At 39.0% G+C, this 18,196-nt stretch overlaps 1 protein-coding gene and 1 long non-coding RNA gene across 3 annotated transcripts in view; one reads left to right on the top strand and one right to left on the bottom strand.

The window, feature by feature from the left end:
• The window catches only part of LOC115449500 (cerebellar degeneration-related protein 2-like), a 94,104-nt gene that overhangs the window by 50,797 nt on the left and 25,111 nt on the right, over positions 1–18,196 (bottom strand). The window lies entirely within an intron of this gene.
• Positions 15,550–17,054, top strand: LOC115449503. Its single transcript, XR_003939174.2, has 2 exons — positions 15,550–15,900; positions 16,344–17,054. It is a non-coding gene; the product is annotated as an uncharacterized LOC115449503 (long non-coding RNA).

Raw genomic sequence — 18,196 nt, forward strand, 5'->3', positions numbered from 1 at the left:
TACTTATTACCTTATTACCGCATAGTGTATTGTACTTATATTGTGTGTTCGCTACATTGAAGCGTTGTGGACTTTACTTCGTTTTTTTATATTAATATATGCCACCAGACTATATTATATTGCGCCCAACTAGTGGCAGCACCCGCGAAACCGAGTGCTAGTGAACGCGGCACGTGTAACGTAAATTTGTGAAACATGCGTGTTAGGTACCGCGTAGGTACGCCGCGCATTTCTTCCCTCTTCATCAAGATCGAAGCAAACATGCCGCCGACGACACGTTTGAATACAAAGAAAACGGATGGAACGAGTAATGAATCTTCCGACGACGACGAGCGACGCCTACCAAGCGACGAGCCGACGCCGTCGGGTACCACTGCGGTGCCGAACTCCACGCGCCACGACAAGCTAATTGGAATATCAGAGGAACAACTAGCGAGACTGATTTCAGGCGTGATATCGAGAGTGGGCACACCATCGTGTAACAGCGACAGGAACGAACCTTCTCCGAGCACACCCACCGCTAGTTGCGCCAGCACACCAACTCCGTCCGGCAACTTTTCCCGGTGCACGGCCCGCTTCAGCGGCGCCGCCCGGAGCGCCGACGAGCTTGAAGCATTTATAGATAGCGTGGCGGTGTATAAAGAATGTGTTGCAGTCAGCGACGAGCACGCCCTGCGCGGCATCGCCATGCTGCTGACGGGCGAAGCCGCCGTGTGGTGGCGCGGCGTCAAGGACTCCATCTCGACGTGGGACGAGGCAGTACGTCGTCTGCGTGCTATGTACGGCACGCCTCGCCCGGCCCATAAGATACTCCGTGAAATATTTGCGCGCGAACAAGGAGACGAACGCACGGATACGTTTATATCGCGAGTGCGCGCTGACCTCGCGCGGTTACCGTATAGCGTCCCCGAAGTTATGCAGTTAGATATTGTGTACGGGTTGTTAAATCGTAAAATAAGAAAGCGTGTAACACGCGAGTGTGTGTCCGCGGGACTCGACTGCCTACTCGAACGTGCCAGGTATGTAGAGGAATCGCTGAGCGAGGTGAGTCTTTCCAATTTACCTAAACCTAGTGAAAAAATTAAGCCCTCAGTCGGCAATGTTGTTAACCCCACACTCAGTAGTTCGATTTCGCGTAACGACGACTCCCCCAATAGTGCTAACATGCCCAAGCGTATCCGACCGAGATGCTCCGCCTGCAGACGTTTCGGACACGTCGCAGAGGAGTGTAGAACGAAACGTCACGACGCCAAAACGGCCGAAGCGACGTCGGCTTCCAGTAACCGTAGTCCTTTATCTTGTTACGGCTGCGGCCGTGTAGGTACCATACGGTTGAGGTGCGAGACGTGCAATAGTAGTACAAAAGGGAAGGACCGTGATAACGTTGAATTTCATAGTGCCGACATAGATTGTGTTGAGCGATCGTGCCCAACCGTACGCGTTGTGATAGCCGATCGCGCGGGCGTCGCCGTGCTGGATACCGGCGCGACTCGCAGCATCGCAAGTCCCGGCCTCTATAACATACTTGTCGACAGTGGAGTTAAGTTTGAGGCGACTCATTGTCATGTGACACTCGCCGACGGAAGCCAGCGAATACGAGAAGTACTCATTGGCGAAACATTAGTTGTTTTGGGTGGACGGGCCATCCCCACATCCTTTATAGTGTTACCAGAGGCGAATAATAGGACCTTACTAGGCAGAGATTTTATTCTACAGGCCGATATCACCCTCGACTTACCACAGGGCGTCTGGAATTTCGCCGACTCCCCTGAGCAGAAGAATCAGTTCGTGGACTATCGAGAAGATGACTCACCGTTAGGTAACCCCGCTGAGCTGATGCACGTCGACGAAGTAGACCTCGCGCTTTGCGAAGATGAAGGTCGTGCGTTGACGCCGGCTCAGAAGGTGGAACTCAACCGAATGATCGCGTCGAAGATAGATCGCTTCTCACTCGAGGGGCCGCCGACGAGTTACGCTACTCACCGAATTAGAGTCAGCGACGATCAAGAGCCTATCGCCTCGCCGCCCTACCGCCTCTCTCAAGGCAAAAAGGAGATCCTGCACAAGGAGCTGCAGAAGTTGCTTCAGGCCGACGTGATAGAAGAATGCGAATCGCCCTGGGCTGCGAATGTTGTCCTTGTTACGAAGAAGGACGGGGGCACCCGGCTTTGCGTGGACTATCGCAAGTTGAATGCGGTGACCGAACCTGATCGGTACCCGCTACCCAGGATAGAAGACGTTCTCCACGCCGCCAAGACCACCAGCTTCATGACCACGCTCGACCTGCAATCGGGTTACTTCCAGGTCAGCGTCGTCGAGGCTGATAGGGATAAAACTGCCTTCGTGACGCCATCTGGAACGTTTCGCTTCAAGAGGATGCCCATGGGACTAAGGAATTCAGGTGCCACATTCCAAAGGCTAATCGACAGGTTCAAGGCCAACTTGACCGTCAGAGAAAAGACATCGGGAAGAGCTGGAGCTACCGGAGCACCTGACGAACTTCAGACTAGCAGATCAGTCACCATATTGGCTTATCTCGACGACTTGATCATCTTGTCTTCGACATTCGAGCAACACCTGGAAGACCTGGAAGCTGTGTTTGAAAGGTTAGCTGTGTTTGACCTAAGAGTTAATCGCAAAAAGAGTTGCTTTGCGTGCGACTCTGTAAAGTTCTTGGGACACGTCATCGTCCCTGGCGGACTTCAAGTGGACCCAGAGAAGACTTCGGCAATAACGAAGATGTTACCGCCGAATAATATCAAGCAACTCAAAAGCTTTGTGGCTATGACGAGTTGGTTTAGGCGCTTCGTGCCCAATTTCGCATCCGTAGCAAAACCACTTACTGACCTCTTAAAGAAGAATGCAGAGTGGGTATGGCGCGAAGGTCAACAAGCTGCTTTCCAACACATCAAGCAGTTACTTGCGACAGTCCCTATATTGAGGCAAGCAGACGAATCAGCACCCTTTACTCTAAGCACCGATAGCAGCAGCTACTGCCTCGGAGCAGTATTGATGCAGGGGGAGGGACCGGAGGAGCGGCCTGTGGAGTACGCCAATCGCTTGCTGGAACCAGCTGAACGTAACTATACGACTACCGAACGCGAAGCTTTAGCCGTGGTTTGGGCAGTTAACAAGTTCCGAGGCTACATTGAGGGATCGCAAGTTATTGTCAAAAGCGACCATCAGCCGCTGCGATGGCTCATGAGCTTAAAGTCGCCCAGCGGCCGTCTAGCGAGATGGGCATTGACACTACAAGCGTACAATTTACAGATACAGTATACGCCGGGCAGGTCAAACGTCATCGCCGACGCACTAAGTCGTCCCGCCTGTTGCGATGAAGATTCGAAGAGCTGCGAAATGTGTCAGGTGATAATCGACATGCCACAGAGGAGTCCAGCTGATGTACGAGCAAACCAAATCAAGGATCCCGAGCTCCAGAAGATCATCGAAGACATGGAGTCGGATAACGTCGACTTCAGGGGGAGAGCCTGGTCGAGCCGAGGCTACGTCTTGTCCGATGGTGTGCTATACCGATACGGCCCCGAAGCGGATGGAGACGAGAGCGCCTGTTTGGTTGTCCCACAGCACGAGCGAGAGAAGGTCTTACTGGACTTCCATAATGCACCGACGGCTGGTCACTTAGGTGTTGACCGCACCTACATGCGTTTAAGCACCAGGTACTTTTGGCCAGGGATGAAAGCGCAGATTGCTGCCCACGTAAGAGGCTGTGTCGACTGTCAAAGATATAAGGTCGACAATAGAAAGCCCGCTGGTCTCCTGCAGACTCCTGCGATGAGTCGTCGTTTCGAGGTGATGTCTGTAGATCTGTTCGGACCACTTCCTCAGACAACCAGCGGTAACCGCTGGATCCTAATAGTTGAAGACGTATGCTCCCGCTGGGTGGAGTTGTTCGCGCTGAAGGCTGCCACGAGCGCAAACGCCGCGAAGACGCTCACCCAAGAAGTTTTCCTACGCTATGGCGTCCCGCGACGCATGATTAGCGACAACGGGGTTCAGTTTGTGAGCGAAGTGATGCAGCAGGCATGCCACGCACTAGGCATCAAACAAGACGAGACACCGCTGTATCACCCCGAAGCTAACCCCATCGAACGTAAGAACCGAGATTTGAAGCCTCAGCTCGCCATACTCGTTGGCCAGGATCATGCATCCTGGGATGAACATATTGCGGCAATACGGTTCGCGATGAATTCCGCCGTCACGGCAAGTACCGGTCACTCGCCCGCATATTTGACTTTTGGCCGCGAACTCCGAGCTCCGACCGATGTTCTCAACGACATGAGGGCAATAATAAGTAGCGAGATAGCCCACACCGCTATAACACCATATCTGAAGAGACTATCCTGCGTCCTCGTGGAAGCGCGTGACGTCCATGAGAAGGCGCAAGCAGCTCAAAAGTTGCACGCCGACCAAGGTCGCCGCCCTGCGCCAGATTATAAGGTGGGCGACTTCGTATTACTGAAGACGCAAGGCATGAACGATACGGATCGGGGTCACTCCTCTAAATTTGTGCCCCGCAGAGATGGGCCGTACAGGATAAAGAGCGTGACGAGTCCTACGACGTACCGTCTGGAAAGCCTCACTGGCGAAGATATTGGCAAGTACCACGCCTCGCACCTCTCGCCGTATGTCGGTCCCGTGATTGCGCCCGTTAGGGGAAAGCGACGTCGCGGTAGGCCGCGGAAGGTTAGTGGCTAGTCCAAACGCGAGGGCGCTATGTTTGAACTAGAGGGGGAGATTGTAGCACGCCCAAGGACATTCGGCGCGAAGCCGAGTCGAATGTACTTGTAGCGCGTCGCCGTAAACGCCCGAACGGTCCCGACACCTCCCGAACCCTCGCTCGGCAGTCCCCGCGACCCGCGCCGCACGCGCCGCGATCGCCCGAGCCGCGACTCGCTCCGTCGCCGCGGCTCGTCAGTCGGCCCGCAGCTACGCAACGCGTGAATCGATGTTCCGTCCGTTGTATTGTGCATTGTACTTATTACCTTATTACCGCATAGTGTATTGTACTTATATTGTGTGTTCGCTACATTAAAGCGTTGTGGACTTTACTTCGTTTTTTTATATTAATATATGCCACCAGACTATATTATACACGTTTAATTCTCTATTATATAGGTACTAGCAGTAATAATAAATTATCTAAAAAAATAGTCCATCAGAAGGCAGGCTATAGAACTGTACTAGTGAAAGGATATTTTTTTCTGTGAATTATGTGAAAGGTTGTATGCAATGAGAACACCGTGGGAACTCATGGGCATCGCGAAACCATAATTCAATAAAAATATGACCGCAATTTATAGACTATAATATCATGTAATATCATTGTTATTCTGAGTACAATTTAGTGATGTTGATTATTTTGTCCAAAATTTCAAACTGAAGGTATATGTGCGATGTGTTTTTTATGTTTCAAGAATACATATATGTTATATAATAAGTAGTGCTATATAAAATGATGTTAATGAACAATTACGATATTTGCAAATAATAATAATCATTAATTAAACGCGCCGATATCGATTACACGATTCAATTATTCCGACTCATAATCGATAACTCGTTACGAAGTCAACAATAAATCAACAGAACGTTCGGAATGCACTTCGCATTCACAATATCAGCAAGGATTCCGTTATAAATTTACAATGGTGCTTTTACTACGAGCACATTCGTGAGGCAGTAAATCCTATGCCTCGATGCAAGATCTGTTTGAGTTATGGCCCTATCTGAGCGTCATTGGGCGTTGTCTGTGCACTTTCTTTGCCACATTAGGCTTTTGCCGTCGCTTTGGTAACCACAATCGGATATTTATTTACATTTGCAGGCTTTCCTGTGTTTGTATGGCTTTGTGGAAAGGCGACATGATAAAACGATTTCGTTCCTCGCGTGTTATCTAACAGTTTTTCATAGAATTGTGATTTCACACCGCTACGAGAATGCAATTAAGTTTGTAAACAGTCGCAACAATTAAGTTTGTTGTGTCCGTTTGTGGTTTTTTAAATGCATGTCAAGAGTTGGGGTTTTTGGTTTGATTAAATAACTGTATTTATATAAAAATGTTACGATGTTAACGTTAAACGTGTTGATGTATCTAAGTTGGAAAGAAAAATAAAATAGCGTTATTGGTGAAATTATTTTGTTGTATTTTTGCCGTCCTAGATTCGATCGCTGCCTCGTCTCGTAAATATGTGAATCTTGATTAAAGAAATATAAATTTCGTTCTCGATATAATTTCCGTATGATATGGACAGATAAAACACTCTTAAATTCGGTTTAATTTTGAGAATACAGACCCGAGCATATGTTATGTTTGTAAATACTAGTTGTGCCCGCGGCTTCGTGGAAATCACTGTGAAATAAAGTATTTCATGCATAAATCCCGACCCATGTATTTTTACAACTAAACGATCCCTTCAACAGTAATCTTGATATTTCCGTCAATTTACATAAAACCGTAATGAACTATTAACCTAAACTTTCCTTCAGAATTGCATTATCTTTTAGTAAAAACCGTACAAAAATCCATTCATTAGATTTTGAGAAAATCGATCACATAGAGACAGCTTTTGGGGACTTTGTTTTATAATTTAAATATAAATATTGAGAGATAAAAAACTAGTCATCTCGGTTTAATTTTAAGAATACAAACCCAAGCTTATGTTTTTTATGTAAATATGCGCACAAATTTATCTACTCACATAATCATCTCACTCTAGATATTTTTTATCCTGAAACTTATTGCGATCTCTTTGACTTACATAATCATTCACACGTATCTTACGATCAAAACACTAATTTAATAAATGAAATCTAGCTCGTCTCGAACTCAATTTATTTACTACATAATTACTGTCATCATCATAAAGATAATGTCATCACATAAACCGAGCAGCGTCGTTACTTCTTATATTTGTGCAGTAAATGCGTAGTTAACAGCGGCTAACTCGGTTTACGTTCAGCAATCGCTGTAATTCGGTAATGCACGACTTAACTACTCGGAAGAAAGTGAAATTTTATGAATGCAAATAGGTGAAATTGTGAGTGTTATTTTAATAGTTCTTTTCATATGGCTTGCTATTTGAAACGACTTCTTTACTGCATTTATTAAATTTAATTATAAGATAGAAAAGTTAGAATATAATTGTACTGTGAGAGATGGAATCGATCTGTGGTCATAACAATACAAATGCTTGCATCATGATTTACTAAAATGAATAAGTTACGTATTGAAAATATTATAGAGACCTATCGTGTATGTTGCTCGATGGAAACGAGCATTCAAAATTTTAATAGGCTTATTAAAAACCAAAGCTTTTAAATAATTCATTTCTGGGTTACTTCACAGTTCACACCATTCATACTCTACTCTCTATTTCCATAATTTGAGATCAATCAACATATCAATTACGTTGTTATTCAATTTAATTTAACACAATCGGCTTGTTTTTGAATGTTTTTCCTTAATACATGTTGCATAACGAAGGCGCGGCCTGATCACCACCTGTTTCGAACAATGGCCCTCATTCACTTTCGTTCGTTCCTCGTTAACATTTTCGAAAAACATTCGAGAATCGTGACTGAGTTAACAGTTCCCTTTCGTCGGTCGTCACGAGCTCTGATATCAGCTTGGGGTTTGTACTGACATGCCCTCAACTAATGAGTGTAGAGAATTGTGATAGCTTCAATTCGATACATTAGTAATTCGTGTCAACTAGTTCGTTGTGTTTAGATTATATAGTCATTTTGACATTGCGTTTATAAATGAAATCTTATACTTATGTTCCTGAAAATAACACTTTACAATAAGTTACTCGAACCGTAAAATGTAATAAAATATTGTTAGTTTCGAACAAAATATCAGTAAAAACTAATTTAATTTTACACGCCCTAATGTCACGAAATGCCAGAAATACATTCATGCGCACGTCACATTTGCACTGAATTATAACATTATCAAAAAATTTCAAAAGTAAAACTAGGATTTTCTGGTGAAAATATTTGTTATTCATGGTTGATTTTTGACACAATATTATCAGAGGTGAAGACGTGTTTGTGGTTTCATTTATTAACGCAACGTCAAAATGATCCTTTAAACAAAGTGAAGTTTTTTTTCTTATACTATGTCCTAAGGATGCATCATCAGAATATGTGATTCAAATACAATCTGCCGTGTATTCTTTTTATTTATTTTTAATACGAGCACGACAAAGTGACCCCCCTGCACCTAATGGTAAGTGAAGTGGGGTCGAATAGAATGTCGACTGACGAAAGATGATAACCCCTCGACAATTGATATAATTATGTCGGCCTGTTGGAACCGGATATACACAGGCTGATCCCGGAACGCGACACATGAACGTGGGCCACTATGGCGGATTTTATCATCGATCTAGTTTTGTAAATTTTATAATATATTTTCGTGATTATATCGGATTACAATCTAATGATGTAAATAAAAAAATATTTACTAAGCCAGTTATCTGTAGTGTTATGATAAGAACTGCATTTAAATTAGCATTAATGTTACAAGTTTCATTTGGGAAACATAGATTTATACTTTGTTACATTACGCGGAAGTTAGGCCGCCATGTCACTAGATTACTACCTGTTTTGGATACTTATAAGATTTTATATTCATGTCGTATATTATATTCATTCATATACATGTCGTATGTTTGTAACCGACTTCAAAAAAAGCAGGATATAATTTTTTTGCCAATAAAGTTCTGTTTTTTCTATAGCATCATGAAAGAAAAACTCCATGGAATTATTATGTTTTTATGTTAATCCAATGATAAAATCATATTTAAATTGAAAAACACATCTTACATCATCACCTTTAGTCATACAACCTTAATGACAATATTTCATTTTTATAAATAAATATGTGGCCTTTAATCTTTGCTAAACCGGTATTGCGAGTAATTCTGGCTTTATTTTATTTACTCATACATTACGCTTTATCCCCGCAGGGGTAGGAAGAGATGCGAACAGGGTAGCCACTTTTCACATTTGTGTCCCGTCCTATGATGTGATAGAAGACGAACCTATCGCCATATCGAACATAAATTTATTACTCCGAGCCGATACTGAGCAAAAAAAAAATATCACTCTACGCGATCCATTCAAACCCGGCACCTCAGAGCCATGTAATTAAAGTACCCCTGCAATACACCATCAAGGCACACCAAGGTACAGCACCGAGACTTATTACTTATTATTTACTTGTAATTAAAAATTGTGGTTCGCCATTGTATCATTACTGTCACCAAATATTATAAGAGTATCGACACATGATAAGCGATACTGGATACCATCCCTATTGTTCTGTCCATTAATGGCTTAATGATTTAAATATCTAGCCGGGAAGCGTCGCGTAACAGTTCCATAATGGAGAAAGCCAAGTCGCCCTGGACACTATGCGGATAGTCCGGTAGATTTCTAATCCTGTCGGATTCATGTCTGACTACCTGATCTTCTATTTAGGTTTCCTGATTGTGAGGACTGGAATGTTTTGCCACAAATTCGTTACATTTAAAACGTTGATATATATTTCGAAGACATATATAATTAAAAAAATCAATTAATTTGAATTTTTATCGATAATTTATATAAGGTTTTTCCAATAATCAATTGATAATAAATTTGTTAGATCCGCCATACATTTCAATAATTGTATATTAGCTTTTGTTTCAACTCGTTAAATATACGTTAGCTAAGACCTTAGAGTAACGTGCTTAGGGGTTAAAAATTACCTAAAAAAGACGGTATGGCGAAATTCTCGCAATACATCCAGTTATTTATGTAACTAAATTACAGATATGTGAAAATCGGCGAACTCGAATATTTTGCAACATACTCTCATTAAAAGATTCGCGCCAAGTGCAAGATTGGCCTTTAAAGGCCGCGGTCAGTTGTATAATCACTGCAAAAAGAGCGACTCAGGGAGAACTGCCGCAATTTCATATTTAACGAGTATGGAAGATTTGAAAAGGGAATCGATATTATTATATAAACAGTACTTCATATTGCAGTGCTATTGAGTCAACGGTATTTTTATCGCGTATAATTTTAGCATTTTATACAACTACTCTGATTTTCTCGCAAATGCTATTATGGTGCAATAAGGAAGAAATAAATATTTGGCCGTACTAAAATCGATATTTCTGCATATTTTGCAACTACATGAAACAAATTAGGACTCTGAGACATTTTCGTGGGTACGAGCTATCTGCTCATCAATAATAAAGCATATTGGAAAATAAATTGATATTTTAGCCCAAAGGTCACTCTCCAAAATCGCGTATGTCAAAATTTTAATTTTACTTTTAAGGCACTGCCTTGGAGCGGTAAGGAAATAAAACATTCAGCCTTGTTTCAGAATACCTAGTGATTTATTCATCAGTAAACTAAACAACAACGTATTTTATTTGTCGAAACGAATAGGTATATTATTTCCTAATGATAAATTTAATTTAGCTATAAATATGAACAACTTTAAACGCAAGATACAAAAGTCGTATTTGCGCTTGTAGGCTGCGAAATGATCTAAGCTGGTTACTCAATTTTTCCTTTTTTTGTAGAAACGAAAACAAATAGATGGAAAGAATGGACTGCGACTCTGAGTAATCCGGTCATAAAATGAAGTATTCTATAAAAAGAGAAAAAATAACTTTACAGTCGATGCCTTTTCTTCGTATTTAACTAGCATTTGCAAGCCGGCATGCGTGAAAATTTTTTTCGGGAGAAATATTTTCTGTAGCACTCACGATTAATATAGCTTCCTACTAGTGAAAGAATTTTCAAAATCGGTTCAGTAGTTCCAAAGATTAGCCCCTACAAATCTACAAACAAAATCAGAAACATTTCGTTTTTATAATATTAGTGTAGTCTGCCTATCACTTCACAGTCGGTTAAGGAACGTTCAACTCATTCTATAACTATGGGTTTTCACGCTTGCTTTGATCCTGTCAAAATTGTCTATAACCTGATATACTCTATGATTTTTTGTCCATAAGTTTTTATGATCCTGCGGCGCCGATTGTAATTCAAGTATCATTGGAAATAAAATATGATTTGGTGATAAAATTTCGTATCTTAACCGTGACGAAAATATCATATGATATAAAGACTGAATGTTTATTTTTAAAACTGCAACTAATAACAAAATGTCAACCAATCACAGCCAATTTGGGAGTGCCGATGTCAATAAATCTATATCTAAAGGCATATAAAGCTGCAGAGTTTGTTTAAACGCGGTAATATAGGAAACTACTGGTTGGAATTAAAAAAATCTTTTAGTGATGGATAGCTCACTTATCAAGGCTATGATCAATAGGAGCGGAGCAGCAATGAAAAATGTTGCAAAAATGGGTAAAATTTATTCCTTTTGAGACATTCCGTAGCGTGCGTTGTGTAAACAGATAAAGTTACGGAACAATCATGTATGACGGAATTGTTCTGCTTAAAAATTTCTAAAAAATATATTATAAAATAAAGTTTCCGCCGCATCTGTCTGCTTGTTTGAATGCGATTAACTCAATAATCTATATAATACATGAAAAGAAAACGTTGTACCTCTCTTTAAACACATTGCGCACACGGAGTATGGGTTTGGCATGATTAAAGTTAATATAGCGAAGGAGTGCAGAAAAATAAAAGTTGTTTATAATATGTGTTACAAATATATTAAATTCGACAGTAGAATTTCCGCCACTGAACAACTAACTACTTAATATATAAAATTCATAACTTTGAAAATGTTAGAGACATGAGAAAAATGTAAACATGTTAAAAATACTTCCTTATATAAAGAACTGCATTATGCATAATAACCAACTAAGTTTTTATTTTATTGATGCTAGCTTATTTCAGTTCTGGCAGACTCATATTAGTGATTTCTCAAATAAATGATGAAATCCTCAATTATCTACAAAGAAGTTCGCTATCCATGCCAGCATTCATGATACTGGGTTAGAAATTTTCGACAAGATTGGCCTTAATAGACTCTCTAACTTACTAAATATTTGCAGTTATGAGAAAATTGGTTCGAACCTAGACAATATACTTAATAAAATAGTTCTGATAATACTTACATTTTCCTTTGATAAAAGAGCTATGTTGACATTGTGCAAGAATTTAAAAGCAAAACGATTTGTTATTTCATACAAAGGGAGATTGGCGTAAACGAGTTCTGGAATAAGGCATTGCTAATAAACTAGGCACTTAGGAACAGTCGTCTCCGGGCTAGACAGGATGACGGCGTAGGGTTGTTGGCACAATGTACAGGAAGGGGGAATATCCAGAAATAAATACGTAGTCGTATTGTCAGTCACAGAACTAGCTAGATCAAATTAATGACTTCAAATAGACTTAATCCACTTTTATGTTCTTACCAACTTTTCCCCTGATCATTGATGGCTCATCCTTTCCCAGTGACCGTCCTGAGCTGAGGTTCGTAATCCATTAGTTGGTTGCCCTCAGCATGGTCGCTTAATTTTCAAGGGTTGCGAGCGCCTTAAGCTCTTACACAAAAGTCCGGTGTGTTTGTATAAGCTGACCTTGTCAGATTAACACTTAGGTTAACGCTAAGGTAAGCCTCGGGTATGCCTGATAGTATTTAAGAATCCTAAAAATAGATACTATGCATAACATAATAAAACAGAAGATAAAATCTGCGGTTTGAATATGTTCGCGAAATCACAATGTATTACGGACTTAGTCAAAGAAGTAATAAACACTAGGACACCTAAGGCTTCCATTTTGTATAATTACTATAATATTTTCGTAAGGCTTCGTTCCATTTTAGGCCCCGTTCAATGCCACATGCTGGCCATATGACCGATCATAGTCGAATATTGTTCCATCCGGAAATGTATCGAATAACATTGCGCCATTTGCCATAATGTATAGATAGTAATCTATTTAAAAGGATTATATAAAACATAAAAAATTTAGCACCCTTTTGTGAAGCGATTCGTACTGACATCTTATAGATATTATTTGTAAGAAGATTTCGTAAATTAAAATATTTATTCATATTGCAATTTCCTGTTGGTATTTAGTTTTTTATTTAGAAAATCTGTACTGGCATGATGGAGCAAAAATATTTTTACCCAATTAAGAACTAATCGACTGCCTCGGTGGCGTAGTTGTACTGCATGCGCGATACAGCAGCGCTCTGAGGTCCTGGGTTCGAATCCCGGGTCGGCCAAAGTGATATTTGGGATTTTCGGCTTATCAGTATGAGCTCAAAGTCTGGAATTTCAGCCCGATATCATGGGACGGAACACACTTGGCCAAAACTGGGTGCCCTGATTGTGCCTCTGTATACCCCTTCGGACATAAATGCATGATGTGTGTGTGTAAGAACTTAACCCGCTTATAACAGTAGAAACTACAAAACATATAATATATTATTTTATTATATAAAGTTAATTTATTTAAAAGATTTTTATGACAGAAATATTAATAATATAAAATATATTGTATCTTGTACGTTTATTATGCTAGTAAGCCACAAGATAAGTATCTATTTCAGCCCACGCACTCTCTTATTGCCGTAGGAATTTTAATTGCGTGCCCAATGTTTAGACCGGAACGAGGAAGGGTTTTTAATGGGATATATACCCTCTGCGCCTCAGTAACTACACTAATACCATTCACAAAGTGATTCCACACTGGCGCATAATTCTATCGAAGTAGAGATTTAAGTCTAAAACTTTTACTACATCTTGGACCTCCAAATTAGGACATAAAATGGATGTCGCCTACGATTAATCGTTTGTATTGTACACTGGAAACAGGCAAATTGCTTATACCAGCTTATTACTGGAATATAAGATTTTTTTTGTGCGAGAGCCGTCATTTCATTTTGAACATAACATTTGAAACATTCTATCTTATTTTTAGTAAAATTTTCCAATCATCCCGAAAGATAAATAAACGGGGAACCATTAATTTCTTCTATCTTTCACCAAATTCAAAACTTTTTAATCTCATTCTTCCAACACAAATAAAAATAATAAAGCACTTTGTAAAAGTGAAATGTTGACTTCGTGGGAATAGCCTCCTGATAGTAATTTTTATTGCATCAATGGTCAGGCCATTGATGTAAAAAACTACAACGCGACTCTACAACATAAATAGTACTATATTTGCATACTATATGATAAAAAACACAGGCTGATACAGTCTTATCTCTGTGAGAATTTTTATTAGGACAGTCACCTTTACTATATTAGGCCATTATGTAATGGCAAACCTGTTATCTACATCCTCCTATAGATTCATCCTTACATATTATAAAAAAAAATCTCTCGCCGAGGATTTCTGTCTGAAACCAATAAATTTATTTATTTTTAGCAAGACTTACAGACTAATAAAAATTAAAAAATTACATAACTATATAAATATACATATTGCTTATAGTCTCCGCATACATGTTACAATTTGATCTAATTTAATTTAATTCTAAAATTATATATTGTTTTTCGATGAAATTTGGTATGGAGATAGTCTGAGACCCTCGGAAAGACATAGTCTACTTTTTATTCCGTGAAAACACTTTGACGCAGGCGAAGTCGCAAGCAGAATCTAGTAATATTACAAAAAGAGATTGTTAGTATAAATGCAGAGGGTCTATGAAACTATTGAAATGATTCTCGAAATTCATTTACTTATAGCCTAGTTACTATATTACCCAAGAAAACATCTCCAACTTTTCGAAGTTATGTGTATTCTGCGGGGGTCCAGCTTTCAAGTCGAAGGGGTCATATACTCGACCTAAGGCCTAAACCCTCTCAGTAGTAAAGGAGGCTCATGCTTCGGAGTAGGTTTAATTACATATCATACAGGGTTGGTATTAGTATTTTCACTAGTAGGAATAATAATCCCTAAATATTGAACGGGATAAACTAGACTACTGTTTTTACTATTAACAGACTTCAAAGCAAGTAGACCCGTAGGTAAAAGCTTTTATTTAAAAAAATAAATAAAACTTGAACTATTATGTAAACTACTCGCGCGCCAGTTTTTATGCATTGATGTTTGAATGATATTAGGTATGTTACAGGCATTAATTTACATACTATACGTATTATAAAAATTCCTCTTACGTAATTAAGTAGTAAATATCGTATAGTAAAGCGTAGAATAGGGGAAATAATTCCTGAATGTCTGAAGACCGAAGAGATAGCTTCCTTGTGGATAAAACCCTGAAATAAATATAGAATAAAAAAAAGAGATAGCTAAGCAGGTCACATGACGTCTCTTCGGCCCTCAGAAACTTCTATTACATGACAACTCTCATTTTTATGCTTCAAAACGTGTTAAGAAAACCCCAGGAGTACGTCAGTCGCAAAAGCCTGTGCCTGACCGTACGGTAACTAACGGGTGCTCGTTTTCGGGGACGGCCCAAGAAGCGTTGGCTTGACGTTCTCCGGGAAGATATGAGAGTCAATGGTCTCACTGAGCAGGATACAAAAGATCGGACGAAATGGAAGGATCACAGTAGGAAGGCAGTCCTCAGCACCTAAGCCGGGTTAATCGCCAACCAGAAGAAGAAAACCTCTTATTTAAATTAACATACCAAGAAATTAAACACTAACTTCAACAGTTTCACATAAAACGTTGCCAGTAAACTAGTGTTGAAATATAATTAGAAACGAAATGCTATGTATTTACATATCCAATTAAAATAGTATTCGCATCTAATTAATGCGCCATGTTTCATTTTAGTTTAGTTTTATATGTTTTGTACGTAATTTTATGCTGAAAGCCAACTCAGTACAGTTGTTAGAAATCGCAAATAAAACGAGAATATTTTTTTTTACTCTGATAAAAGATGTGACACGAAATACACTATAATGCATTTGTCATGTAAGTAAACAATATATAAATATAACAAGTTTTACTCAATATAGTGATACGTAATAGTGTTATAATTAAAAATCCTGTGCAAATATTCCTTATATACTTAACCGAAGGCAGACAGAAGAGAAGAAAATCAAGTGAACACATTTTTTAAAAGTAATGATAAGACGTATTTTGCGTTTAAATTATAAAATAAACTGTTGCATAAAAGCAGTCGACATTGAGTTTTCTTATTAAAAGTAGTTTTAGTCTTAAACATTACATGGTTTTAAATATTTTTAAAACGTTTGTGCTGAAGTTTATATTTTTTCTTAATTATTGTGTAATTTTATTAACACATAAAGATTCTATAGTTGAATTTTGTCGAGTCATCGTAATTAGCTTTTTTTTTACCTTACGCATGATAATTATAGTAAATTTAGATATAATTATATCTATCTTGTTTTCAGTTGGGATTCTAGTATGGCTATTTAGCACACAATGGAGCATTAGCGTTGATGCGGCCCGCTGTCCGTCGAATGAACCTGTTTGTGGCACTGACGGTATCACATACAAAAATATTTGTCATCTGAACTCCGCTAAATTGGAGGATGAGGACCTGCAAGTGCTGCATCAGGGCAGCTGTTCGATTTCTTTAAACGAAATTCCGAAACCGCGCAAAATGAAATTAATGGCCATGCAGAGTTCGAAAAGTCGTGGCCATGGCAGGAGAAAGAAGAAAAGGGGGAAGGGACACCGTATATTCAAACGACCCAGGGAACTACAAAACAGGCGATATCATGGTTTTTAATTCTTCAATGTCTATTTAATTTATAATTTAGTTATAAATGCATACTATACATAAGGTATAGTTTTAAGACATTGTTTATCATATTCCGAAAAATTTGCCACTGACAACGTAAACATAAATAAAATTAGCTTATTAATTATGATAATTAAGTATAAAGTCATAAGAAATATAATAAATAAACAATGGATTATATACACTATCAGAATGCCAAAATATGAATGCAAATATTAAGCACTAGGTTTCAATATAAATAAACTATGCAATAACACACACACACACACACACACAGTTTAGCGTTTCAAAATTTGCATATGCTGACATGCAAATGCATATAACCCGATGTCTAATAATAAATTATGATTTAAAAGCACATATTTATTGTTTTCTTTATTCACTGACTGCATTAATTTATTATATTTATATAAAATAAAGGTATAAAGAGCTACTATTATTTATTACATGGACTTTAAACATTAAAAATAAAATGAAGTTACAAAGAGGTCCTATTATTTATTTTTATGAACTTCAAACATTTTGTTATTGGCGTCGTAGCAAAATTTTGTCTCAAAAATAAATAAATCGGTTATAATTGCAAATTAACAAAAGCTCATTTATCAAAACTATGGCCTAAATTTCTGATGCATGGTATAACGTATGTACATTTAACACTTACACACACACTCTCACACCTTTTATTCCTGAAGGGGTACGCAGAAGAGCAACTTGTGCACCCACTTTTAGCCGTTTGTATTCCGTCTCATGATGTGATATGGGGCGAGCTTGTCGCCACATCAGGTATAAATCCCAGACTCCGGGCTGATGCTGAGTAGAAAAACTCAATATCACTTTGACCGACCCGGGAATCGAACCCAAGACCTCTGTTCTGCAGTCGTATCAGAAAACAGACAATAAGTATGAGAGAGAGATGTGTATTACGTTGTTATGATCTGCTTAAGAATTTTTAGAAAGATTCTTAATAACGCCATCTCTTATCAATTTATTTTGTTATTCTGAGAAAATAGTATGTATGTATAATATACCTGATAATTTTATCTTCAATTAGAATACTGAAGTTATAAGAATAGTAGTTAAAAAGTGCTTGTTCTTGTTCTGAGTTAAAAAGGCAGATAGGAAATAGGACATTAAAAAGAAAGGATTTGAATAATAACTGGATGTTTGAAAACCTTTTTGGAGCTGCATAAAGAATAAGTTAGGTACGTATATAGTTCTTACTACGTCGCGATGCCTAAAAACTATCTTTAGTGGTCCCATTAAAGGCTACGGTCAAAAATGAACTTAAGAATCGCATTAAAATTTCGTTTTAATTCATTAATCAAAGTAATTAATAACATGAATAATCTCAATCAATGTAATATAAATCATTGCCTTATTGGCTTAACTACGCACTACAACTATATTACGTGCACGGTATGTTTTGTGTGCTAAGTTCTTGGGTTCGATACCTTGGGGTAAAGTGATATTGAGATTTTCTGCTCAGGTTCAAAACCTCAG

This window comes from Manduca sexta, chromosome 17, assembly GCF_014839805.1.
Source record: "Manduca sexta isolate Smith_Timp_Sample1 chromosome 17, JHU_Msex_v1.0, whole genome shotgun sequence".
NCBI classification, from domain to species: domain Eukaryota; kingdom Metazoa; phylum Arthropoda; class Insecta; order Lepidoptera; family Sphingidae; genus Manduca; species Manduca sexta.